The sequence below is a fragment of the Penaeus monodon genome, chromosome 37 (genome assembly GCF_015228065.2).
Source record: "Penaeus monodon isolate SGIC_2016 chromosome 37, NSTDA_Pmon_1, whole genome shotgun sequence".
In the NCBI taxonomy this organism is placed as follows: Eukaryota; Metazoa; Arthropoda; class Malacostraca; order Decapoda; family Penaeidae; genus Penaeus; species Penaeus monodon.
Window position 1 is genome coordinate 22,618,254 of NC_051422.1, and position 7,088 is coordinate 22,625,341.

Sequence of the window (7,088 nt, forward strand, 5' to 3'; positions counted from 1 at the left end):
CTTATCGCCGTAATCACTACTGGATGTTCGGATATTGACAGCCGGGCAATGATAAATGGGCGTGAAATTAAAAAAAGAAAATGGGTGTGAGATGGGAAAAAATAAATGGCGTGAGAGGGAAAAAAACAAGAATGGGTATGAGAGGGGGAAAAATAAAAGGCACGAGATGGAAAAAAACAAACAAACAAACAAACAAACAAGGATGGGCATAAGAAAGGAAAAAATAAAGGGCGTGGAAGGAGAAAAAATTGTCGTGAGAGGAAATAATAAAGAAACGGAGGACATAAGGAAAGAAATGGGCGTGATAAGGAAAAACAAACAAATGGGTGTGAGGAAAAACAAACAATAAACAGACCTACGAGAAAATAATACATATATGGGCGAGAGAATAAAAGACAATAAGCACTATTGTATACATACTACTACTACTACTACTATTATTACTACTACTACTACTACTACTACTACTACTACTACTACTACTACTACTACTACTACTACTACTACTACTAATGCAACTACTACGTTACCATTATAACATACAGTAATAACAATAATCTACCAGTGACAACAATAACAATAAAAGATTACAAGAGCAATAATAACATAACAACAACAACAATAGGAACAATAATAATTATTAATAATAATAATAACAATGATAATATAATTAATAATAATAACACAATAACAACAATAATAATAATTATTATTATTATAATAAAAACAATAACAATAATAACAATAACAATAACAATAACAGTAATAACCAAAAAAATAGGAAGAATAATAACAGAAAACAGCAATAATAACATTAATAACAAAAAATAAATAAAAATAAAAATAATAATAATAATGATAATAATAATAATGATGATAATAATTATAATAACAATAACAACAATAATAACAACAATAATAATAAAGACAATGACAATGGTATTAACAATAATAACAATAAAGATGATAATAGTAATAATAATAACAATAATAATAACAATGATAATGATGATGATGATGATATATAATAATAATAGCAATAACAACACAACAATAATAATAACAACAACAATAACAATCATAATCATAATAATGACAATAAATAATAAAAATGATGATGATAATAATAATAATAATAATAATAATAATAATAATAATAATAATAATAATAATAACAATAATAACAAAAGCAACAACAATAAGAAGATAAAAGACTAGCAACATGGCAAAAGATCTTCTGCAAATATTGACCTTCAAAGAGAATCTCAAGCTCTACACAATGAATAAAATACATAAATGATACTTGAAAACAAGTAACAATTATGTAATATAAGAAACTCAAAACATTCAAATTTGTTACATCAATATCTAAACGTAAAAAAAAAGCAGAAAATCAAAAATACAAGACACATTATGTAATACAACCTTATAATTAGGACAGCTGTTTGGGTCAGATTCCAGCCAAGTGAGATGGTGGTTCCAGCCTTTAAGAGCATTAAGAGCATTTTTGAAGAACTTCCTGTATTTCGTTAACTTTTGATCTCAGCCTACTGTTCATTCTTGGATAGTTCTATTTATTGACTGGAATGAACACCTACACCCAATGGCCATTTTACAACATGACAAACAGCAAAACATTCAAAGAAGAATAGTCTCAACATGTGCACCTTTCTAGAACAATTTGTAGCAGGTGCAGCATTGGGTCTGGCACCTTATGCCAAAATAACATCCTTCCATATGACCTACTGTTTGAATTTCAAGAATTGCTACTGTTCTTAGTAATTTTTCTTCCATTTGACTTTTAGCTGTATTCAGCTTAGGATCTTTAATTCATCAACACAGTAAATATCACAGGTAAGATAATCTCCAGATAGTAAGTGGCTGAATGCTGTAAGTAGAATATTATTATCAACTGACCCTTTTCATTTAGCGAATTCTTTGCCATTTTGTTAAGAATATTCAGCAGGCTACAGCTTTCTGAGGAGATAACAGGACCCAACTGCCATGCTGGGCTGCATGTGGCAAGGCAAGATAAAAACCATTATGGTTAATATGCATGGCAATTTCCACAATGTCTGCTATCTACTTCTTATCCGTTTATAAATATATCTCCTTCTGAGAGCTTAAAATACCCTCTAACTAGGAAATGTCATATGTCACTCACTCAGACATAAGACATATCTCACATCTGATGAACCTTTATGCATGTTTGCTAAAAATACATTCCCAGTTGAGTCATATATACACATCCTTTCCTTCACCACTTACTTTACAGGAAAATACTGAAGAATATGTATAGCACTGTATTGAAAAATGTCTCCATAATTTCTTAATCATGTCCAACTGCTATGACTTTCCTCCAATTTCAGCCATTCCCTTCCCTTGTATCATGGTAAACAAACAAATACTCAAACTTGCAATCTCTGCTGAAGTATATAATCTCAAGAGCAAAACTGTATCTTCTTGAAAATTGATGACAGCAATAACAACAGCAACAAGACTACTTCTACAATTGCTACTGCTAATAGCAATACTACTACTACTAATAATAAAAAATAATAAAAATAATAATATTAATTTCATCATTACTTATCATTGCTATCATTACCATTATCATGCAGCAGCAGCAGCAATAACAATAATAATAACAATAACAATAACAACAATAATAATAACAAAAATATCAATAAAACAACAACAACAACAACAACAACAACAACAATAACAATAATAATAATAATAATATTATTATTATTATTATTATTATTATTATTATTATTATTATTATTGCTGTTATTATCATTAATATTATCATTATCATTATCATTATTATTATTATCATTATTATTGTTATTATTATTGTTGTTATAATAGTAATAATAATAATAATAATAATAATAATTATTATTATTATTATTATTATTATAATAATAATAATAATAATATTATTATTATTATTATCATGACAACAATAATAATAATAATATTATTATCATTATTATAACAATAACAATAATAATAATAATAACAATAATGATAATAACAATAATGAAAATAACAACAACAACAACAATAATATTATAACAATAATAATAACAATAACAATAATAATAATAACAACACCAACACCAACAACAACAACAACAATAATAATAATAATAATAATAATAATAATAATAATAATAATAATAATAATAATAATAATAATAATAATAACAATGACAATAACATCAAATTTTGTGATGCTGGTGACAATAACTCCCTTATCATCCCAGGTATAATAGAACCATGATTTAAACTATAATAACAAAAACAATAAAATTACTTATCATCACTGAGTTGCAGTATATATTATGAATACAGCAGAACAACTACTGAGGGAATATAGTAATAGCTCTTACCTTAGTAAAACAACAAAAGAAATGAATATAAAATAAATATCACTAAAAAATAAAACAAAAAAAACATAGGACCATTACAGCCACTGCTCTTACTATATTCATTAATCTCTGTCCTCAAAGTATGACACAAAAGCTTGACTCATCCATGGGTTGGGCTTGAATGGGCCAAAATTAACCAGAGTGAAACATTATGCTGTAAAACCTACGTTGTACACCATACCAAGGCAGTGGCAAACACTCGCCAACTGTTCCTGTTCTCTTTCACCTCCTCAACTTCCTTGCCAATGTTGGCATAGAGCAACAAGTTTAATAATTTTTTTCTGGGTTAAGAGTGCATTTATAACTCCATTAGATTATTTGGTTATCAGCTGCCATTTTCTACTCATCTGTGTCTTCCCAGGATGTTGGGTATTATGTAGTATGTGGTACAATGGAGGGGCCATTAGATCCTAACTTTTTTCTCACAAGGAGATACAGGATCCTCACATCAATCTATCAACACTGTGGGGCACTTTAAGACTCCACAGGTTTCTCTGTTCTGCTGCTATACCTGAAAAGGAAGCCAGATACATTCCTAACAGACAAGAACAGGTGAGAATACCTGATTACATCTTCACTTGCTTCCCCATATGTTGTGAGGAGCTTTTCGTAGACACATTTTCCTCATAGCTCTTTTGTGGGAAACTCAGGCATGGTCACACAGCTTTCTTTGTTGGTATCCTCCTCCTCTTCCTTTGATGAGGGCAGTTATACTAAGAGGAGAATTTTGTGCTTTTCATTACACTTATAGCGCATGGTTAATCCTTTTCACCAAGTACAGTTCAGGGTCTTCCACCGGGTTAAGGTCCTGTGGATACATCTTGGTGGCATTTATTTACTTTGGTTCATTCTACTGCTTACTTCATCTACTAAGAATTAAGGTTCCTGTTTCTAATGTGACAAGACCAGCTGATCATCTGTGGGCATGGCAAAATTCCAGATGGTCATGCTCCTCTTCTCATGTTGCCACAACAATAAAATGGGTAATTGAAATGGTCATCACAGGACATGCCCTGCTTATGCATGCCTTTATCGAAGTGCTATTGCTCCTTTTTATGCTTTATTTCTTGCATACTCCACTTAGTTGGGAAGGGGGTACTATCACTTCAACAATATATTTCATTTATGCTGCTTAGCCAGTTGCCATCTGGTACTTCTGAAATACCACTGCCAAACCACACTCTTTCTTGTGGAAATAAGTGATGCCATGTACTTGTTCCCAGAGATGTCTTAGCCACACTCCAATGGTGCACTCACTTTGTGTCCATAGCTTTGGGTACATGATCTCTTCCTATGTAACAGCCCCATAAATCAGCAGCCACCTCCCTGGTTGATTAGGTCCATGTAGAGGTCATGAATCACCTCGCCATAGTCACAAGATTTATTTGTTTGTTATACTGTCATTTTGCTCCATTCAGAGTTATTCCTTGCCATTCCAAGCTGATCTTCTGCATTCTTTTCTTTGTGTAATGACAACATGACAATCACTCAGGGTGTTCCCCAGACCCTAGAGGTTATGGCTCCTATAGTTACTCCCTTGGGGATTCCTTCACTCTAGGCTTTATAAAATCTGATCTTATGGCAGACAATAAGATGGACACTATTTCCCTGTCTGTTGAAATCTAATACATGTATATCCCTCCCTTCATGCTACATTGCCAGCTTGTTTTTCATTCTTAGCTAGTGTTAGCATATATATATTTCATTTATTTAAGGCCATTAGTTGCATATGTCAGGCTTTTTCATCAGACCTCAACAGACAGAGACAGTATTCAGCATTACCATAACTACCTTTTTTGTAATCAATAGTCCTATTCATATCCTTAATGCTATCTGTCAATCAGCATATAATACATACAGTGATATTTTTGTATTGTGCATGGATGCACAATACATAGATATGGTGTACTCATCACCATCACATATTTTTCTCTAAAAATGTGTGAGAGAAAAAGAGAAAAAACTGATTATCAATGACAAGAGGACTGAAATTTTACCATGACATCATCAAACTTTTGAGCATAAAAATATGCTAAAGCAACCACATACCATGGATAATCTTCCACATAGTATTGGTGACAAAAAATGTAAGAGGCAAGACAACTGTTTACAAAGTTTTATCACTTGGCAATAAACTCAAGCTGCTAGTCAAAAATGTTTAAAATTTTAAATCTTTCTGTTCAGCATATACAAAGGAAACACATGCTTAAAAATAACAGCAAAACCCATGTCAATGGGTTCAGGTATTTCAGTTGTGCATGTCCTAAAATTTAAAAAATACTTTGCTCTTGTTGTTCAGGAAAAACATATACAAGAAAAATAAAATTCTCAGGCTTGGCACTTTTTATAGTATCCCATATATCAATTATCAGACACTGTAATAATATATCAGTGATTACAGGTAATTTACCAAGAACAGCCAGCACAAGTAGCTTGACAGACAGCTGTGCCTGATGGAAGGACTAATGCATGAGTGAAGATAGCAAAGCAAAGCAAAGAAAAAAGCAAAGAAAGGCAAAAGTAAATGCAAAAAATGGAAATGAAAAACAAAGCAAATAGAAAAGAAAAGAAGAGAAACTAGAAAAGAAAAGGAAAGGAAAGAAGTAAAACACACACACACACACACACACACACACACACACACACACACACACACACACACACACACACACACACACACACACACAGTGTATATATATGGAATTTCCCTCATACAGAATAAAAATACTATCTGAGCAATCTTATGCACATATTTTATACAAACAAATTAGCTCACCTCTCAACATACATAAACAAAAAAAAAAATAGTAACCAAACATAGAGTTGCCTTTCACTTAACTTTCCTCAATTATATATCAGATTCTACATTGCCAGCAACTATGGCTTCATTCAGATTACCTATATTATATTTTACAGTATCATCTTAGGCTCTAGAAAAGGCAAAACTGGTATCTCAAGGCCCATAGTTCAAGCTTCAAACTTTCCCTATCTTAGGCATCCATAGACATTCTCTCTTCAAACTTTAAGTGGCCCTAAATTCATCCCAAACACATACCAAGATATTGGAAAGGTAAATATCTATAATGCATAATTTTGGGGGAGTCTCTACAGAACTGACCCTTGATGTACTAGATTATGTGACAGCATATGTTAAAACTATAAACCATGTTCATTGTGACAGCATATGTTAAAACTATAAACCATGTTCATTGTGACAAATGCAGAACACATATAAATGACAATGAACAATTTCGTAATGCAAGATTTGTCATTAGTGTTTTGCTGTTTTATATTTACCAGAATTTCATAGAGCTAATTCTATTGAATAAGTGATATTAAGTACATATTTTGCAATGCAGCATAAGGAATCATCTGACTGGAAATGAAAATTAGGAATACTGTATATTGAAACTTCCTAAAACAATATCCCTTCCTTCTCAAGTTTACTACTTCTTCCACACATAGGCCTATAGATATAACAGTAGGAAAAGGGTGAGAAAATGGACAAATATTCTAACAGACAGACTGACAGACTCAAATATGTTGCTACTATAAATCTGTGACTGTTCACTATAAATGACGATGCACTTTGCTTAAGGCACAAATTCAAAATCCTTGACCATCGAAGTGTATGCAGACTGACACACT